Source organism: Lampetra fluviatilis, chromosome 56, assembly GCF_964198595.1.
Source record: "Lampetra fluviatilis chromosome 56, kcLamFluv1.1, whole genome shotgun sequence".
NCBI classification, from domain to species: Eukaryota; Metazoa; Chordata; class Hyperoartia; order Petromyzontiformes; family Petromyzontidae; genus Lampetra; species Lampetra fluviatilis.
Genome location: NC_136330.1, coordinates 6,300,147 through 6,321,703, shown reverse-complemented (window position 1 = coordinate 6,321,703; position 21,557 = coordinate 6,300,147). Strand labels below are relative to the sequence as shown.

Below are 21,557 nucleotides of genomic sequence, written 5' to 3'. Positions count from 1 at the left end.
GGGTGGTGTGTGTGTGGGGGGTGGTGGTGTGTGTGGGGGTGGTGGTGTTTGTGTGGTGGTGTGTGTGTGGGGGTGTGTGTGGGGGTGGTGGTGTGTGTGTGGGGGTGGTGGTGGTGTGTGTGGGGGTGGTGGTGTGTGTGGGGGTGGTGGTGTGTGTGGGGGTGGTGGGGGTGGTGGTGTGTGTGGGGGTGGTGATGTGTGTGGTGGTGTGTGTGTGGTGGTAGTGTGTGTGTGTGGTGTGTGTGTGGGGGTGGTGGTGTTTGTGTGGTGGTGTGTGTGTGGGGGTGTGTGTGGGTGTGGGGTGGTGGTGGTGTGTGTGTGGGGGTGGTGGTGGTGTGTGTGTGTGGTGTGTGTGTGGGGGTGGTGGTGTGTGTGGGGGTGGTGGTGTTTGTGTGGTGGTGTGTGTGTGGGGGTGTGTGTGGGGTGGTGGTGGTGTGTGTGGGGGTGTGTGTGTGTGTGGGGGTGTGGTGGTGTGTGTGGGGGTGGTGATGTGTGTGTGTGGTGGTGTGGTGTGTGTGTGTGTGTGTTGGTGTGTGTGTGGGTGGTGTGTGTGTGTTGGGTGGTGGTGGTGTGTGTGGTGGTGGTGGGGTGTGTGGGGGGGTGTGTGTGGGGGTGTGTGTGTGTTGGGGGGTGGTGGTGTGTGTGGGGGTGTTGGTGGTGTGTGTGGGGGTGGTGTGTGTGTGTGGTGGTGTGTGTGTGGTGGTGGTGTGTGTGGTGTGTGTGTGGGGGGTGGTGGTGTTTGTGTGGTGGTGTGTGTGTGGGGGTGTGTGTGGGTTGGGTGGTGGTGGTGTGTGTGGTGGTGGTGGGGTGTGTGTGGGGGGTGTGTGTGGGGGTGTGTGTGTGTTGGGGGGTGGTGGTGTGTGTGGGGGTGTTGGTGGTGTGTGTGGGGGTGGTGTGTGTGTGTGGTGGTGTGTGTGTGGTGGTGGTGTGTGTGGTGTGTGTGTGGGGGTGGTGGTGTTTGTGTGGTGGTGTGTGTGTGGGGGTGTGTGTGGGTGTGGGGGTGGTGGTGTGTGTGGGGGTGGTGGTGTTTGTGTGGTGGTGTGTGTGTGGGGGTGTGTGTGGGTGTGGGGTGGTGGTGGTGTGTGTGGGGGGTGTGTGTGTGTGTGTGGTGGTGTGTGTGGGGGTGGTGATGTGTGTGTGTGGTGTGTGTGTGTGTGTGTGTGTTGGTGTGTGTGTGGTGGTGGTGGTGGTGTGTGTGTGTGTGGGGGTGTGTGTGTGGGTGGTGTGTGTGTGTTGGGTGGTGGTGGTGTGTGTGGTGGTGGTGGGGTGTGTGTGGGGGTGTGTGTGGGGGTGTGTGTGTGTTGGGGGGTGGTGGTGTGTGTGGGGGTGTTGGTGGTGTGTGTGGGTGGGTGGTGTGTGTGGGGGGTGGTGGTGTGTGTGTGTGATCGTGTGTGTGGTGGTGTGTGTGTGTGATGTGTGTGTGGGGTGGTGGTGTGTGTGGGGGTGGTGGGGTGTGTGTGGGGGTGTGTGTGTGTTGGGTGGTGGTGTGTGTTGGGTGGTGGGGGTGTGTTGGGAGGGGGGCTGAACGGGCGAGACGGAGTCGGCCGGGGGGAGGATAGGACAGATAGGCGGGCGGGCGGGAGGGCAGAGAGACAGACAGAGAGACAGACAAAGAGACAGACAGAGAGACAGACAGAGAGACAGACAAAGAGACAGAGACAGAGAGACAGAGACAGACAGGCAGAGAGACAGACACAGAGAGAGAGACAGAGAGACAGACAGACAGAGAGACAGACACAGAGAGAGACAGACACAGAGAGAGACAGACAGACAGAGAGACAGAGAGACAGACAGACAGAGAGACAGACAGAGAGAGACAGAGAGACAGGCAGACAGAGAGACAGGCAGACAGAGAGAGAGACAGACAGACAGCCAGACAGATAAAAAGACAGACAGGTACACAGATAGACAGGCAAGGAGACGGATAGAGGCAGGCATACATAGAGGCAAGCAGACAGACATATAGACAGAGACAACAGAAAGTTGAGTCAAATAAGGTAATGTTTAACGTGATTAGTATAATGTTCAGAGAATTTGACCTCGATAAACTTCCACGAATTGGGCTACAACAACAACAACGACGTTAGCACGCTGCAGTTCATTGGGGGAGGGGTCTTACCCCGGTGTAAAGAAAATAATAAAACACCGAAAACAGTTTAAATATTAAGCATTGGCGTCCGTGCCAATCGCACCACCTCTCCCAATCACCGAGGAGCAGAGGTCGCAACCGGGTACCCGATACCCGTACCCTACCCGATACCCGGCTACCCGTACCCGGCCGGGTACGGGTAGCCGTTTGCGATCCTGGTGCGGCCGGGTACGGGTAGACCGTGAGTCACTGGTGAGTCACCGTTTGTCACTCATTTCCCAACGTCTTGTCTCTTCTCACAATTCAAGTTCCTAGAATCAACCCACCCGCGCCTGCAACGTGGCTTCATCCCAGAGGTCGCAATCAGGTACCCGATACTCGTACCCTACCCGTACCCGGCCGGGTACGGGTACGGCCGGGTACGGGTACCCGTTTGCGACCCTGGTGCGGCCGGGTACGGGTACGGGTAATTAATCAAAACCCGATTTAAAGCTTTCGTGACTGCAGGGATTCATCTTCTTGGTTCTTTCGGTAAAGTCACGTAGAAGGAAAATAATAAAATAATAAAAATTAAACATAACAAAATAATTCTCACGACGTTTCGGCCACAACGCAAGCAGCCGTCCTCAGGTGAAGACCAGGTCTGTCAGACGCTGCCTCCTTGACAGACCTGTTCTTCACCTGAGGACGGCTGCTTGCGTTGTGGCCGAAACGTCGTGAGAATTGTATTTAAAAATGTTTTATTTTAATTATTTTATTATTTCCATTCTACGTGACGTTACCGAAAGAACCAAGAAGATGAATCCCTGCAGTCACGAAAGCTTTAAATGGAAATTTTATAATGTTTTCTTTTTATTATTTTATTACTTCCCTTCTACGTGACTTTACCGAAAGAACCAAGAAGAAGAATCCCTGCAGTCACGAAAGCTTTAAATCGAAATGTTATAATGTTTTATTTTTATTATTTTATTACTTCCCTTCTACGTGATGACTTTACCGAAAGAACCAAGAAGATGAATCAAAACCCGTTTGCGACCTCTGCCAAGGAACGCACAGACAGCGGGAGGGGGGGAGGGGGGGGCTGAGCGAGGCGACCCGGAGGTCGTCAGCACTGCTACGTCGCGGACAGCAGCGCAGTGAGGAGAGGCGCGATGATTCTGCCGCGTGGCTCACAGACTAAGAACTTGGACGCGAGATTTGGAACCGAAGCATTGTAGTTGCATCCCCCCCACACACACACACACACGCATACACGCACACACGCACACGCACGCACACGCACACACGCACACACACACGCACGCACGCACACACATTCACACACACACACACACGTGCACACACACACACGTGCACACACACGTGCACACACACACACGTGCACACACACACACGTGCACACACACACACGTGCACACACACACACGCGCACACACACACGCGCACACACACACTCACACACACACTCACACACACATTCACACGCACACACGCCATGTGCACCTTGAGGCCACGTGAAGTGTCGAACGCCCGCTGGCAGGAGGTCACGGGGCAGACCCAGCAGGTGCCACGGCAAACTTATTAATGAGATATTTGAGACGTGGTTCAGTGGTCATGTGGAGGGGTTACCAGCCCCTCGCACCCGTCCAGAGCCCCCATTTAGCCACTGTGGTGGCTACAAATGACACACACACAGATACAAAGATCCCCCGTGTAGCCTTAACAGACTGTAGGGGCAAGTGCTGTTAGCGAGCACCTATGAAAGCCGGCACGGCACACGAGGGGGTGGGTGGCCAACACCACGCCCGACCGCCTTTGTCTCCCTAGTGACGATGTTTACACACCGCACCAGGTACTCATTTGAGGCTGAGTCGACCTAGGGGAGGCTCGGGTCCGGTTCAGATAATCGTCACAGGTGTTGGCCGTGAGCGGGAATCGAACCCGGGTCGCCAAGTTCATAGTGCAGCGCGCTAACCACTACACCACTGCTCCCCACACACACACACGCACACACACACGCACGCGCACACACACACACGCACGCGCACGCACACACACGCGCACGCACACACACGCGCACGCACACACACGCGCACGCACACACGCACACACACACACGCGCACACACACACACACGCGCACGCACACACACGCGCACGCACACACACGCGCACACACACACACACACGCGCACACACACACGCGCACGCACACACACGCGCACACACACACACACACGCGCACACACACACGCGCACACCACCACCACTATCACCACCACCACTATCACCACCACCCCTATCACCACCACCACCATCACCCCATCACCACCACCATCACCGCGAAAGTTCTGCGAGTGTCCGTGGAGTTACCGATGACACGGGGGTTGAACGGGATTCACCACATAATCATCGTCATCATCGTCATCATCGTCATCACCGTCATCATCACTGACACGCGTTGACATGTTAAGGGCGCTGCGGTGGCGAGATGCTGACAACCTCGCCCGATGTACAGGCGGTCGTGGGTTCGATCAGCCCTTGCCCCAACGGTCTGTGTAGGCTACACGGGGTACCTTTGTCTGCGTGAGCCGGGTAAAAAGGGATCAGAGCGAGGAGGTAGTAAGGAGATTTGGGTCTGGATCGGAGCCATCTCGGTGCGCCTTAAGAATAGAAATCCGCGGAAGCTCTGCGGGTGTCCGTGAAGCAGAGGTCGCAAACGGGTTTTGATTCCTTACCCGTACCCGTACCCGGCCGTACCAGGGTCGCAAATGGGTACCCGTACCCGGCCGGGTACGGGTAGCCGTTCCCTACCCGTACCCTACCCGAAATTTGTGACAAACGGTGACTCACCAGTGACTCACGGCCTACCCGGACCCGTACCCGGCCGCACCAGGGTCGCAAACGGCTACCCGGCTACCCGTACCCGGCCGGGTACGGGTAGCCGGGTATCGGGTAGGGTACGGGTGTCGGGTATCCGGTTACGACCTCTGCCGTGGAGTTACCGATGGCACGGGGGGGGGGGCTGAACGAGATTCACTTCAACTGGTACAAAAACTGACACCTTTATACAAGGCATCATGTTTGCAATAACCACAGCACAAGCAGTCAAAATGCAAACAAAAAGAAACAACTCTGATGATGATATGCACTGTCCTTGAAGTTGATTGGTCCACACCCGAGACAGCTTTTCTTAGAGCCTAGTCTCCATTGGTGTTGGACCAGATGACGCCAAAAGGCGTAGAACTAAAAAAACAATGCACTATCAAAGTATTGAGAGCTCGGGGTAAGAATTTACATGTACCAGTTGAAAGGGTAAACACCTATTACTATATTTTGCCACTGGTAAAGGAGATGTCTCATAGTGTAAATGCTTAACCCCGAGCTCTCAATACTCTGATAGTGCGCTGTCTTTGAGTTGTACACCTTTTGGCGTCATCTGGTCCAACACCAATGGAGACTAGGCTCTAAAGAAAGCTGTCTGGGGTGTGGACCAATCAACTTCAAGGACAGTGCATATCATCATCATCATCAGAGTTGTTTCTTTTTGTTTGCATTTTGACTGCTTGTGCTGTGGTTATTGCAAACATGATGCCTTGTATAAAGGTGTCAGTTTTTGTACCAGTTGAAAGGGTAAACACCTATTACTATATTTTACCACTGGTAAAGGAGATGTCTCATAGTGAGATTCACTTCACCAAAGCGGTGGGTTCAGTCACGAAACTAAAGACGCGCCTCTGTATTTAGAGTCTGCGGTGTCTCTCTCTCTCTCTCTCCCCCCCTCCCCGTGGTCGCGTGGATTTTTCTCTGGGTCCTCCAGTTTTTCTCTCCACGTTGATAACACTGATCTCAGATTTGCTCCATCACATCTCATTTTTATGCTATCGGCATACCCCATTTTCATTGATTTTACCCGAAATTAACTCCGTCACTTATGATTGCAAGTTGTTGCGAGTCAGTGACTGCTTTAGTGTTAAAATATGGTGCTGTATGTTTAGGATGGCGTGTTTATAATATAATTTTATGTAGATATCTACATTTATTTAATATTTTTCTTCTGCAGTTTTTATTGAAAATGCAATATTTGATATCTTAAAAACCTGATGTGATAGACAAAAACTGATGCCAGATTTGGAATCAGCACCCCAAAATTACCTTAATACCGTTGGAATACCTTATGCCAGAAAAAGTGTGTTGACCAGTGTTATCGCAGTGCGTTTAAGATGATTTGGCCGCTGCAAAATGTCCACGCGCTCAGCCCACTTGGCTGGGCGATCACTTCTTCTGGCCAGGCCGCGTCTGAAAAATAGCTGGAGAGATCAAGTTGGCCTTACCTGGTGAAATAAAAAAAAAAAGTTGAGTTTTAGTTTAGACACGACACTGATGTACTCTTACACCAACCCTAATTTTCTAACTCTAACCCTCTAACCCTCTAACCCTAACCCTCTAACCCTCTAACCCTCTAACCCTCGAACCCTAACCCTCGAACCCTAACCCTCGAACCCTAACCCTCTAACCCAAACCCTCTAACCCAAACCCTCTAACCCAAACCCTCTAACCCTCTAACCCAAACCCTCTAACCCTCTAACCCTCTAACCCTCGAACCCTAACCCTCGAACCGTAACCCTCTAACCCAAACCCTCTAACCCTCTAACCCAAACCCTCTAACCCTCTAACCCTCGAACCCTAACCCTCGAACCCTAACCCTCTAACCCAAACCCTCTAACCCTCTAACCCTAACCCTCTAATCCTAACCCTCTAACCCTCTAACCCTAACCCTCTAACCCTCGAACCCTAGCCCTCGAACCCTAACCCTCGAACCCTAACCCTCGAACCCTAACCCTCGAACCCTAACCCTCTAACCCAAACCCTCTAACCCTCTAACCCAAACCCTCTAACCCTCTAACCCTCTAACCCTCTAACCCTCGAACCCTAACCCTCGAACCCTAACCCTCTAACCCAAACCCTCTAACCCAAACCCTCTAACCCTCTAACCCAAACCCTCTAACCCTCTAACCCAAACCCTCTAACCCTCTAACCCTCGAACCCTAACCCTCGAACCCTAACCCTCTAACCCAAACCCTCTAACCCTAACCCTCTAATCCTAACCCTCTAACCCTCACCCTCTAACCCTCACCCTCTAACCCTAACCCTCTAACCCTCGAACCCTAACCCTCGAACCCTAACCCTCTAACCCAAACCCTCTAACCCTAACCCTCTAATCCTAACCCTCTAACCCTCTAACCCTAACCCTCTAACCCTAACCCTCTAACCCAAACCCTCTAACCCTCTAACCCTAACCCTCTAATCCTAACCCTCTAACCCTCTAACCCTAACCCTCTAACCCTCGAACCCTAGCCCTCGAACCCTAACCCTCGAACCCTAACCCTCGAACCCTAACCCTCGAACCCTAACCCTCTAACCCAAACCCTCTAACCCTCTAACCCAAACCCTCTAACCCTCTAACCCTCTAACCCTCTAACCCTCGAACCCTAACCCTCGAACCCTAACCCTCTAACCCAAACCCTCTAACCCAAACCCTCTAACCCTCTAACCCAAACCCTCTAACCCTCTAACCCAAACCCTCTAACCCTCTAACCCTCGAACCCTAACCCTCGAACCCTAACCCTCTAACCCAAACCCTCTAACCCTAACCCTCTAATCCTAACCCTCTAACCCTCACCCTCTAACCCTCACCCTCTAACCCTAACCCTCTAACCCTCGAACCCTAACCCTCGAACCCTAACCCTCTAACCCAAACCCTCTAACCCTAACCCTCTAATCCTAACCCTCTAACCCTCTAACCCTAACCCTCTAACCCTAACCCTCTAACCCTAACCGTCTAACCCTCGAACCCTAACCCTCTAATCCTAACCCTCTAACCCTCTAACCCTCACCATCTAACCCTCACGCTCCAACCCTCACACCCTAACTTTCGAACCTTGGGTAGAAGCACACAGCAGCAGCATCACCCTAATCCCCAGGCTGGCAGGGGCTCAACTAAACACTCTAATCAGCAAGATGTCAGCCGTAGTGCTGCTGCACTGGTGCCAGCTGATGAAGGTTGCGGTCGAAACGTCGCGATTTGTTTCATTTTATTTCTCACTTCGTGACTTTACCGAAAGAACCAAAGAGCATCAATCAACAAAACGAATCTTCATTTTTAAATCTTTTATATTAAGTTCACTTGCTTGCTTGCTTAGGACCATGCAAATCTTTCGCTCGTTTTTTAACCCACTTCCCGTGTTCCAATCGAGCTGACATTTTCCACACAGACTCGTTGTGCCGGACAATTATTGTTCGTGAAAAAAAATTCCCAACATTTTACACTTTTTAGGCAAAAAAAAATATTTTACATATATTCAAATAGAACGCATTCATGGCTTTGGCTGAACGTCAGAGTGTAAGAGCCCAGAGCGTAACCCCTCCACAGGCCGTGGCGGAGTAGCGCAGTTGGTAGCGCCCTCGCTTCCCATGCCAAAGGTCGCGGGATCGATCCCCGCGTCCTCCACAGGCGAATATATTTTTAAATCCTTTATATTAAGTTCGCTGCCACGCATATAAATTATTTATAGTGAACAACTTTGTTTTTACGGATTATACTTATTACCGGGTAAAGTCCACCGAGCCTGTAGAGCTCCTTGTCAGACGTGACCCTTGGCTATCACGAATGAGAGCTTATCATGTGGATTTTGCTTTTTTTTTTACATAGCAGCCAGACACTCTAAAACGCCGTGACGTCGATTCTAAATGTGGAGAGGGGAAAACTCGGAGAAAAGTCCACGCGTCCGCAGGAAGAGAGACACGCAAACTACAAATATACAGCAGCAGGCGTCAGGGTCGGGATCGAACCCACGACCTCCTGTACACCAGGCGAGGTCATCAACATCTCCTAGCCACCGTGATGATGATGATGAGAGAGAGAGACGCAAACTCCAAATATACAGCAGCAGGTGTCAGGGTCGGGATCGAACCCACGACCTCCTGTACACCAGGCGAGGTCATCAACATCTCCTAGCCACCGTGATGATGATGAGAGAGAGAGTGACACGCAATCTCCAAATATACAGCAGCAGGCGTCAGGGTCGGGATCGAACCCACGACCTCCTGTATACCAGGCGAGGTAGTTAACATCTCCTAGCCACCGTGATGATGATGAGAGAGAGAGGGACATGCAAACTCCAAATATACAGCAGCAGGCGTCAGGGTCGGGATCAAACCCACGACCTCCTGTATACCAGGCGAGGTAGTTAACATCTCCTAGCCACCGTGATGATGATGATGATGAGAGAGAGAGAGACGCAATCTCCAAATATACAGCAGCAGGCGTCATCAGGGTCGGGATCGAACCCACGACCTCCTGCACACCAGGCGTTATCCGTGATAAGAGGTTTTTATGGGGTAAGATCGCGCAAATATAAATGCGTCGTTAAATCGGCCACCACACCCGGCACAGCCAATTCGCAAGGTTCGTCACGTGAACAGAACGTGCCAATTCGTAACTAGCACAGCTCACCGCTTGTGTGTTGGAGAGCAAATCCACGACATTTACAATCCGAGTCCTCAATTATATCACCACCACCACCAACAACAACAACACCAGCCTCCGTCCGCCACTAAGTGGCGGTGACGTCGCGTCGGCGCTCGTGCCAGGCTAGGTGCACTTTGAGGCCACGTGAAAGTGTCGAAGGCCCCAGCTGCTGGCAGGTCACGGGACAGACCCAGGTGGTGCCATAGGTTGACTGCTGTGCCAGGCTAGGTGCAGGAGGAGGTCACGGGACAGGCCCAGGTGGTGCCATGGGGTTGACTGACTGAGATGACCGGCTGATGCACCAGCTGTGCCCCCTACTGTGCCAACTCGCTGCGTTTTATCCGACCGGCGCTCAGCTCGTTGTTGTGAGCGTCGCTCCTCCGCCCTCCGTTGCTGCTGGAGGGCGACTGCCTCCAACTGCCCAGTAGCAGCGTCCTTCACGAGCCTCCTCCACAGAGGCCGATCTTGACACCGCTGGCACCAGTCATCGGCAAGTCCACTCGGCTCCACAATCCTCCCGTAAAGCATCAGCTCCATCTCCTCTCCAGCTCGTGCCGTGCCCGTTTAGAGCAGCCCCACTCTATCCGGCTGAACAGAAGCTGCTTGGGGCATGCGGTGGCCGGGCATGTGGGCTACATTCCATTTACTACCACCACGACTACCACCACCACCAGCGAGACCAACTCTTAACTCCAGCCCCTACTCTCATCAACCCCGACTCCGAACCGTACGCGAGCCTCAGTTCTGCCACTCCGTGACCCCCTAACTCTACCCTCGAATAACCCCCCAAGGCAGGAATTGCGCGGCTTCCGCAGATTTCCAAAGCAGTTTCGCCCCACCACCACCCACCACCACCCACCACCACCCACCACCACCCACCACCACCACCTCCACCCTTATCGTGGACCTGCAACACAGTAGTGTCAGTGTGCAACAAGGCGGACAGAGGATGATTGAAGGACAGACACACAGACACGCACGCGCCCACGTACGTACACAAAAGACGCACACACACAGACGAGACAAAGCCACAATTTAGCTGCATAGAGCAAGGGCGGTTAGTGAGCGCCTATTAGAAGGCGGAAGGCGCGTGCTCATGGGTGGGGGTGGTGAGGCCAGAACGCCTGACCGCCTCCTTTCTCTCCCTCCCCCCTGTGGTGATGTTCGTGGCGAGCGTTTCCTTCCGCCGTGGTCGTAAACTGCTGTCACCACCACAACAACCGCAACAACCGCCACCACCACAACCACCGCCACGACCACCACCACAATCATCACCACCGCCACCACCGTTACCACCACGACCCCAACTTACCACCACAATCATCACCACCGCCACCACCACCGCCACCACCACCACGACCACCACAACCACCGCCACGACCACCACCACAATCATCACCACCGCCACCACCGTTACCACCACGACCCCAACTTACCACCACAATTATCACCATCGCCGCTACCCACTGTTACCACCACAATCATCACCGCCACCACTGTCATCGTCACCATCACCGCCACAATCATCGCCACTGCTACCACCGTCGCCGCCGCAATTAACGCCACCACTGCTACCACTTTTACCACCACCATAATCATCACCAATAAAAATACCATCACAGCCATCATCACCGCCACGGTCACCATGCCACCAACCACTACCAGAATCCGAGTCAGCAACAACCACCACCACAACCACCACCACCACCACCACAATTAGCACGACCACCCGAACTATCAGAATCATCCTTTCCATTGGCTACCAAAGGCCGTCTGGAACGCTCTTCCTTCCGACATTAGAAAGCCACTGGCAGCTGTTGCACTTTTAGATGGTCACCTCGATTGAAAACCGATTTCTTTAGAACGCCTTTGTGTGTGTTCGTGTGTCGTCACCCCCCCCCCCCCCCCAAACACATCCTATTAGCACGGTTGACTACGTACGGTGCGAAAGAAGTTCAACATACAGACAGTACGTACACCACCACCACCACTTCTGAGATTGCCTACGCACGGTGCTGCCTGTACTCCAGCACCGAGATGGTGCCAAACTCCCTTCCCGTAGCCCAGGCTCTGTACAGCAGAGTGTGGACTAATCTCCATCTCGATTTGAAGCTTTCGTCACTGCAGGGATCCATCTTCTTGGTTCTTTCGGTAAAGTCACGTGTCTTATCGACAGACATGTTCTTCACCTGAGGACGGCTGCTTGCGTTGTGGCCGAAACGTCGTGAGAATTATTTTATTATGTTTTATTTTTATTATTTTATTACTTCCCTTCTACGTGACTTTACCGAAAGAACCAAAAAGATGAATCCCTGCAGTCACGAAAGCTTTAAATCGAAATTTTATTATGTTTTATTTTTATTATTTGATTACTTCCCTTCTACGTGACTTTACCGAAAGAACCAAGAAGATGAATCCCTGCAGTCACGAAAGCTTTAAATCGAAATTTTATTATGTTTTATTTTTATTATTTTATTACTTCCCTTCTACGTGACTTTACCGAAAGAACCAATAAGATAATCTCCATCTGTTCCACACTCCCCTTCCTAACCCTGTGTGTGGGTGTTCAAGTTCAAGTTCATTGATTAGGTATAGCCCTGTGAGCCATTCGGCTCTTGAATCGGGTGCAACCGCAACAAACAAAAAAACAAAAACATGAACAAAAAACATCTTAAAGTGACTATGCGCAAACAGAAAATCCAAGAAAAGACAGCAAAATATTGCAGAAAAAGCACCGTACACCAACGCTGTGTGCACAAATCCCAGTGGGTTTGCAAGTCAAACAACAACAACAACCACAAGACAACTTAGATTAAGGCCACCAGTCTAACTCTGCACTACAACAACACAAACATGACCAATCATCTTCGGTTTTTTTCGGTAAAGTCACGTAGGTAAAATTACTGCATCAAGTGACGGTCCCACCTGATGACGGAGACCTGTGTTGCCTCCGAAACGTCGTGATTTTTTATTTTATTTTATTTCCATTATTACTTTCATTAACTTTTAATTAGATTTTCTACCCACGTGACTTTACCGAAACAACCTAAGAGTATGAATCCTTGCAGTCACGAAAGCTTCAAATCTAGAATTTTTTTGTTTAGGGCCAAACCGAAAAACTTTTTGAAAATCACCAAGATAAATCCACAAAAGCAATGAAACAGTGAGCGTAGGAACTGTGTGTAGGAGCTGTACCCCCACGCTCTACCGGGAGAAGGCAGTTCAGCAGAGTGTGGACTAATCTCCATCTGTTCCTTCTGTACGGGATCGAGTGTTGCCCCCTCGCCTCGCAAGCGTGATTTTTCTCCCGGGTGCCCCGGTTTTCCTCCGACACGTGTAACACAAACTCGCCTCTGAGTCGTCCTCTGTCTCTCTCTGAGTCGTCCTCTCTCTCTGAGTCGTCCTCTCTCTCTCTGAGTCGTCCTCTCTCTCCGAGTCGTCCCCTCTCTCTCTCTGAGTCGTCCCCTCTCTCTCTCTGAGTCGTCCTCTCTCTCTCTACGAAGGCGAGCAATCAGTAGATTACCACTCGCACCGCGACCGAGAGGAGAGAGACTCGCTCGGCACGTGGCAGTCAAAGTCGATGTTGTTGTTGTTGTTGGTATTTCATTGTCAGAGCTGGAAGTTATCTCATTCAATTAAAAAGGCGAACAACAACAACAAACAAACAAACAACCCCTCCTCCCCCCACAGACGTACCTGGCACGGTAAGGCTTTTTCTTCAAAAGCTGGCCCAGTAGATCTGAAATGGGCATGATGAACCCCCCTGAGAGAGACTCACCCAGTCTCAGGTGTCGAACCCAGACTCCCAGGGCTGCTGACAAAGTAGATCTGACATGGGCATGATGAACCCCCCTGAGAGAGACTCACCCAGTCTCAGGTGTCCAACCCAGACTCCCAGAGCTGCTGACAAAGTAGATCTGACATGGACATGATGAACCCCCCTGAGAGAGACACACCCAGTCTCAGGTGTCCAACCCAGACTCCCAGGGCTGCTGACAAAGTAGATCTGACATGGGCATCTTTAACCCCCCTACCTCCCTCCTGAGAGAGACACACCCAGCCCCAGGTGTCGAACCCAGGCTCCCAGGGCTGCTGACCCAGTAAATCTGAGATGGGCATGATGAACCCCCCTGAGAGAGACTCACCCAGTCTCAGGTGTCGAACCCAGGCTCCCAGGGCTGCTGGCTGTCACCGACACGGCCATGATGAACTCCTCTGCCAATCCGTGACCCAGAGCGACATTTGACCACGTCCAGCCTGTCACGCTCGGAGGCGGGAGCTGTCCACTTCAGCACCACGCGGCCTGGGTCAGCTCTGACCTCAGCCTGACCCCCAAATGTAGGGTCTCGTATTCATACCCAAGTCAACAACGCGCGCGCGCGTGTGTGTGTGTGTCCCAGTGATGCCTTGAACCATGCGTGATTGTGTGTGTGTGTGCGTGTTTGTGTCCCAGTGATGCCTTGCACCATGCGTGTTTGTGTTTGTGTGTGTGTTCCAGCGATGGCCTCAGTGGAGGAGGCTCGTGAAGGACGCTGCTACTGGGCAGTTGGAGGCAGTCGCCCTCCAACAACAACGGAGGGCGGAGGAGCGACGCTCACAACAACGAGCGGAGCGCCGGGTGGCTAAAGCACAGCAAGTTGGTACAGTAGGGGGCACAGGTGGTGCATCAGTCAGTCATATCGGTCATCTCGGTCAGTCGACCAGTGGCACCTGGGTCTGCCCCGTGACCTCCTGCTAGCGGGCGTTCGACCCTTCACGTGGCCTCAAGGTGCACATGGCCTGGCACAAGCGTCGTGGTGACGTCACCGCCACTTAGTGGCGAATGGCGGTTGTTGTTGTTGTGCGTGTTCCAGTGATGCCTTGAACACTGCGTGTTTGTGTTTGTGTGTCTGTGTTTGTGTGTGTGTGTGTTCCAGTGATGCTTTGAATTCTGCATGGGTGTTTGTATTTTTATCTGTGTATCTTTATCTGTGTGTGTATCTTAATCTGCGTGTGTATCTTTATCTGTGTGTGTATCTTTATCTGTGTGTGTATCTTTATCTGTGTGTGTATCTTTATCTGTGTGTGTATCTTCATCTGTGTGTGTATCTTTATCTGTGTGTGTATCTTTATCTGCGTGTGTATCTTTATCTGTGTGTTTATCTTTATCTGTGTGTGAATCTTTATCTGTGTGTGTGTATCTTTATCTGTGTGTGTATCTTTATCTGTGTGTGTATCTTTATCTGTGTGTGTATCTTTATCTGTGTGTGTATCTTTATCTGTGTGTGTATCTTTATCTGTGTGTGAATCTTTATCTGTGTGTGTGTATCTTTATCTGTGTATCTTCATCTGTGTGTGTATCTTTATCTGTGTGTGTATCTTTATCTGTGTGTGTATCTTTATCTGTGTGTGTATCTTTATCTGTGTGTGAATCTTTATCTGTGTGTGTGTATCTTTATCTGTGTGTGTATCTTCATCTGTGTGTGTATATCTTTATCTGTGTGTGTATCTTTATCTGTGTGTGTATATCTTTATCTGTGTGTGTATATCTTTATCTGTGTGTGTATCTTCATCTGTGTGTGTGTATCTTCATCTGTGTGTGTATCTTTATCTGTGTGTGTATCTTTATCTGTGTGTATATCTTTATCTGTGTGTGTATCTTTATCTGTGTGTGTATCTTTATCTGTGTGTATATCTTTATCTGTGTGTGTATATCTTTGTGTGTGTATCTTTATCTGTGTGTGTATCTTTATCTGTGTGTGTATCTTTATCTGTGTGTGAATCTTTATCTGTGTGTGTGTATCTTTATCTGTGTGTGTATATCTTTATCTGTGTGTGTGTATCTTCATCTGTGTGTGTATCTTTATCTGTGTGTGTATCTTTATCTGTGTGTGTATATCTTTATCTGTGTGTGTGTATCTTCATCTGTGTGTGTGTATCTTTATCTGTGTGTGTATCTTTATCTGTGTGTGTATCTTTATCTGTGTGTGTATCTTTATCTGTGTGTGTATCTTTATCTGTGTGTGTATATCTTTATCTGTGTGTGTGTATCTTCATCTGTGTGTGTATCTTTATCTGTGTGTGTATCTTTATCTGTGTGTGTATCTTTATCTGTGTGTATATCTTTATCTGTGTGTGTATCTTTATCTGTGTGTGTATATCTTTATCTGTGTGTGTATCTTCATCTGTGTGTGTATCTTTATCTGTGTGTGTATCTTTATCTGTGTGTGTATATCTTTATCTGTGTGTGTATATCTTTATCTGTGTGTGTATATCTTTATCTGCGTGTGTATCTTTCTCTGTGTGTGTATCTTTATATCTATGTATCATTATGCGTGTGTATATTTACGTGTGTGTATCATTATGTGTATCATTATGTGTATCATTATGTGTATCATTATGTGTATCATTATGTGTATCATTATGTGTGTGTTTGTGTGTACGTAGTGTAACGATTAGCGCTACGCTGCGCTACGACCAGAGTTCGATTCCCGCAACCGGCCAACACTGGTGACGATTATCTGAATCGGTCCTGGGCCTCCCCTAAGTCGACTCAGCCTCAAATCACTACCTTGTGCGGTGTGTAGTAAACATCGCCACTGGGGAGACAAAGGCGGCCGGGCATGGTGCTGGCCACCCACCCCCCTCGTGTGCCACAGTGCCGGCCTTCACAGGTACCACACGAGACCAGCACTTGCCCCGACAGACTGTTTAAGGCTATACGGGGGACCTTCGTCTTTGCTTGTGAGTGGAGCACGCGTGCGTTTGCCAGAACGTGCGTACGCGTGTGTCGATGTTTACCAAGTATACGTCATTGTGCGTGCGTGCTTACGTGTTGTGTGTCTGTGCAAATCTTTCGTACCGACAGCCGGTGACAGTGGTGGTGGTGACAGTGGTGGTGGTGACAGTGGTGGTGGTGACAGTGGTGGTGGTGACAGTGGTGGTGGTGACAGTGGTGGTGGTGACAGTGGTGGTGGTGACAGTGGTGGTGGTGGTGACAGTGTTGGTGGTGACAGTGGTGGTGGTGGTGGTGACGGATCACTGTGGCGGGGGTGGTTATCAGTTTGTGGTATTTGTCTCTCTGCCCCCTCGATTTGAAGCTTTCGTGACTGCAGGGATTCATCTTCTTGGTTCTTTCGGTAAAGTCATCACGTAGAAGGGAAATAATAAAATAATAAAAATAAAACATAATAAAATTTCGATTTAAAGCTTTCGTGACTGCAGGGATTCATCTTCTTGGTTCTTTCGGTAAAGTCACGTAGAATGGGGAAATTTAATTATATTATTATATAACATTATTAATTTATTATGTTTTATTTTTTTTATTTTATTATTTCCATTCTTCGTGACTTTACCAAAAGAACCAAGAAGATGAATCTCTGCCCCATGTTCAAGCCCAGGATCCAGAACGTCATTCTCCCCTTCCTCTCTCATAGACTCACACAGAGACCCACCGACTCCATACACCAGAGACTCGTTCACATGGAGACCCACAGACTCACATAGAAACCCACAGACTCACACAGAGACCCACAGACTTATATAGAGACCCACAGACTCACATAGAGACCCACAGACTCACAAAGAGACCCACAGACTCACAGAGACCCACAGACTCACACGGAGACCCACAGACTCACAAAGAGACCCACAGACTCACACAGAGACCCACAGACTCGCATAGAAACCCACAGACTCACATAGAGACCCACAGACTTACACAGAGACCCACAGACTTATATAGAGACCCACAGACTCACATAGAGACCCACAGACTCACATAGAGACCCACAGACTCACATAGAGACCCACAGACTTACATAGAGATCTAGTGACTCACTCTCATGTAGAAACCCACAGACTCACATAGAGACCCACAGACTCATGTAGAGACCCACAGACTCACATAGAGACCCACAGACTCATGTAGAGACCCACAGACTCATGTAGAGACCCACAGACTCACACGGAGACCCACAGACTTATATAGAGACCCACAGACTCACATAGAGACCCACAGACTCACAAAGAGACCCACAGACTCACAAAGAGACCCACAGACTCACACGGAGACCCACAGACTCACATAGAAACCCACAGACTCACACAGAGACCCACAGACTTACACAGAGACCCACAGACTTATATAGAGACCCACAGACTCACATAGAGACCCACAGACTCACATAGAGACCCACAGACTCACATAGAGACCCACAGACTTACATAGAGATCTAGTGACTCACTCTCATGTAGAAACCCACAGACTCACATAGAGACCCACAGACTCATGTAGAGACCCACAGACTCACATAGAGACCCACAGACTCATGTAGAGACCCACAGACTCACACGGAGACCCACAGACTTATATAGAGACCCACAGACTCACATAGAGACCCACAGACTCACAAAGAGACCCACAGACTCACAAAGAGACCCACAGATTCACACGGAGACCCACAGACTCACATAGAAACCCACAGACTCACACAGAGACCCACAGACTTACACAGAGACCCACAGACTTATATAGAGACCCACAGACTCACATAGAGACCCACAGACTCACATAGAGACCCACAGACTTACATAGAGATCTAGTGACTCACTCTCATGGAGACCCACAGACTCACATAGAAACCCACAGACTCACATAGAAACCCATAGATTCACATATAAACCCATAGACTCACATATAAACCCACAGACTCACATATAAACCCACAGACTCACATATAAACCCATAGACTCACATAGAAACCCATAGACTCGCATAGAAACCCATAGACTCACATAGAAACCCATAGATTCACATAGAAACCCATAAACTCACATAGAAACCCATAGACTCGCATAGAAACCCATAGACTCACATATAAACCCATAGACTTATGTAGAAACCCATAGACTCACATAGAAACCCATAGATTCACATAGAAACCCATACTCACATAGAAACCCATAGACTCACATAGAAACCCACAGACTCACATAGAAACCCAGACTCACATAGAAACCCATAGACTCGCATAGAAACCCATAGAAACCCATAGACTCACATAGAAACCCATAGACTCATGTAGAACCCCATAGACTCACATAGAAACCCATAGACTCGCATAGAAACCCATAGACTCGCATAGAAACCCATAGACTCACATAGAAACCCATAGACTCATGTAGAACCCCATAGACTCACATAGAAACCCATAGACTCACAGGGCACCACTTATATTAGAAAAGAGATGCAATGACGGAGCTGTGAGTCTACACAATGCACATTGTATCGTAACACATAATTGTAGAGTGTAACAATGACACTCTAAGTGTACAATTATAACGTATGGTTCACTATATCATTAATCCTTAGGGTTAATAGCCCCTCCCCCGCCCAGAATCACCCCAGCCCAGCAGCCAATCACAACGCTGCATTAAGGAAGATCCCCCCTCCCCGCTCTCGCTTTGCCCAATGGGAGGACGAGGAATCGAAACACCCGACGTCCCCACCGACCAATCACGAGGCTTCTTTTCCCCCCGAACCCCCCCGCCCCCCTTGTGACCGTTATCCCCCACCCCGCCCCGCCCCCCCCGCCCACTACAATAGAAATCCGGGGAAGTTCCCACGGGTTTAGAAATGTGGGAAGCTCCACAAATGAGTCATACAATATTACAGATTTAAATATAGAGTAAAAGGGAAACTATGACTTTTAGAGGAAATCATACGAGGGATTATAAAATGATATTGGCAAATTTTAGACAAAATTAACTTGAATCTTAATAAAAATATTAATTCGATTTTCAGACTCAGAATTGAAATATACATTGCAGTAATAATACGGCTGACGTTACCAAAACAGGATGATGGTAAGGGGCCGTCCATAAATGACGTCACGCGATTTTGGACGAGTTTTTACCCCCCCCCCTCGTCACACGGCGTCACAAAAACTCAGACCCCCCTAAAATATGATGTCACAAAGCTCTGCCCCCCCCCCCCCCAAAAAAAATAAAACATGCTTCAAATCGCTTTAAACTATTGTCATTGCAGTGCGTATTTAATGTGGCGCTGCACTCTGATGTTGTAGGAGAAAACATTTATTAAAAAGTCTATTTAATTAAGTTAGAACGCGTTGTCTATATTTATTTAAAGTTGCGCATTTTGATGTGACGTCACATTTCTCAACACCACCCCTCCCCACCTCGTCACACATCGTCACAAATGTCTGACCCCCCACCACCCCCCCCCCCAGGTGCGTGACGTCATTTATGGCCGGCCCCAAAATGCAGAGATCGACAGTCGAGTCAGGAGCCAGCCGAGTGGTGAGTGAGTGCAGCATCATCATCATCTTCTTAGTTTTTTTCGGTAAAGTCACGTAGAAGGTAAAAATGTACAATTTAAATTTATAAAAGTAAAATAAAAAATAAAATAAAAATCACGACGTTTCGGAGGCAACACAAGCGAGTTTTCCCCACATCCTGGAATTGAACTCACGACTCCGAGAAAATCCGATTCGTCATCAGCGCTTCTTGCAAATTAAGCAACGGAATCGATTTGCAATGTCCACGAGTACAGACACACACACACAAAGACAAAGATCCAGTAGCAGCAGCACATGTGAAGGGCGGAACTGTGGCACCACGCCCGGCCGCCTTTGTCTCCCCAGTGGCGATGTTTACTACACACGCGCGCACACACACACTGCACCAGGTGACGCATTTCAGGCTCCCCACACACTCACACAGTGCGCTAACCACTGCACCACCGCTCCCCACACACACAGCGCGCTAACCACTGCACCACCGCTCCCCACACACACACTCACACAGTGCGATAACCACTGCACCACCGCTCCCCTCACACACACTCACACAGTGCGCTAACCACTGCACCACCGCTCCCCTCACACACACTCACACAGTGCGCTAACCACTGCACAAACGCTCCCCACACACACACTCACACAGTGCGCTAACCACTGCGCCACCGCTCCCCACACACACACACAGTGCGCTAACCACTGCACCACCGCTCCACACACACAGCGCGCTAACCACTGCACCACCTCTCCCCACACACACAGTGCGCTAACCACTGCACCACCGCTCCCCACACACACTCACACAGTACGCTAACCACTGCACCACCGCTCCCCCCACACACACTCACACAGTGCGCTAACCACTGCACCACCGCTCCCCTCACACACACTCACACAGTGCGCTAACCACTGCACCACCGCTCCCCACACACACACAGTGCGCTAACCACTGCACCACCGCTCCCCACACACACACAGTGCGCTAACCACTGCACCACCGCTCCCCACACACACACACACACAGTGCGCTAACCACTGCACAAACGCTCCCCACACACACACACAGTGCGCTAACCACTGTACCACCGCTCCCCACACACACACTCACACAGTGCGCTAACCACTGCACCACCGCTCCACACACACAGCGCGCTAACCACTGCACCACCGCTCCCCTCACACACTCACACAGTACGCTAACCACTGCACCACCGCTCCACACACACACACAGTGCGCTAACCACTGCACCAACGCTCCACACACACACACAGTGCGCTAACCACTGCACCAACGCTCCCCACACACACACACACAGTGCGCTAACCACTGCACCACCGCTCCCCACACACACACAGTACGCTAACCACTGCACCACCGCTCCACACACACACACAGTGCGCTAACCACTGCACCAACGCTCCCCACACACACACACACAGTGCGCTAACCACTGCACCACCGCTCCCCTCACACACACTCACACAGTGCGCTAACCACTGCACAAACGCTCCCCACACACACACTCACACAGTGCGCTAACCACTGCGCCACCGCTCCCCACACACACACACAGTGCGCTAACCACTGCACCACCGCTCCACACACACAGCGCGCTAACCACTGCACCACCTCTCCCCAC

The 21,557-nt window shown here is 50.4% G+C and overlaps 1 long non-coding RNA gene across 1 annotated transcript; it reads left to right on the top strand.

Annotated features, from left to right (window-relative positions):
• The first annotated feature begins 14,176 nt into the window (after positions 1-14,176).
• LOC144950198 (uncharacterized) lies at positions 14,177-19,944 on the top strand. The gene is made up of 3 exons (XR_013640355.1): positions 14,177-14,387; positions 16,186-16,272; positions 19,849-19,944. It is a non-coding gene; the product is annotated as an uncharacterized LOC144950198 (long non-coding RNA).
• Positions 19,945-21,557: the final 1,613 nt, after the last annotated feature.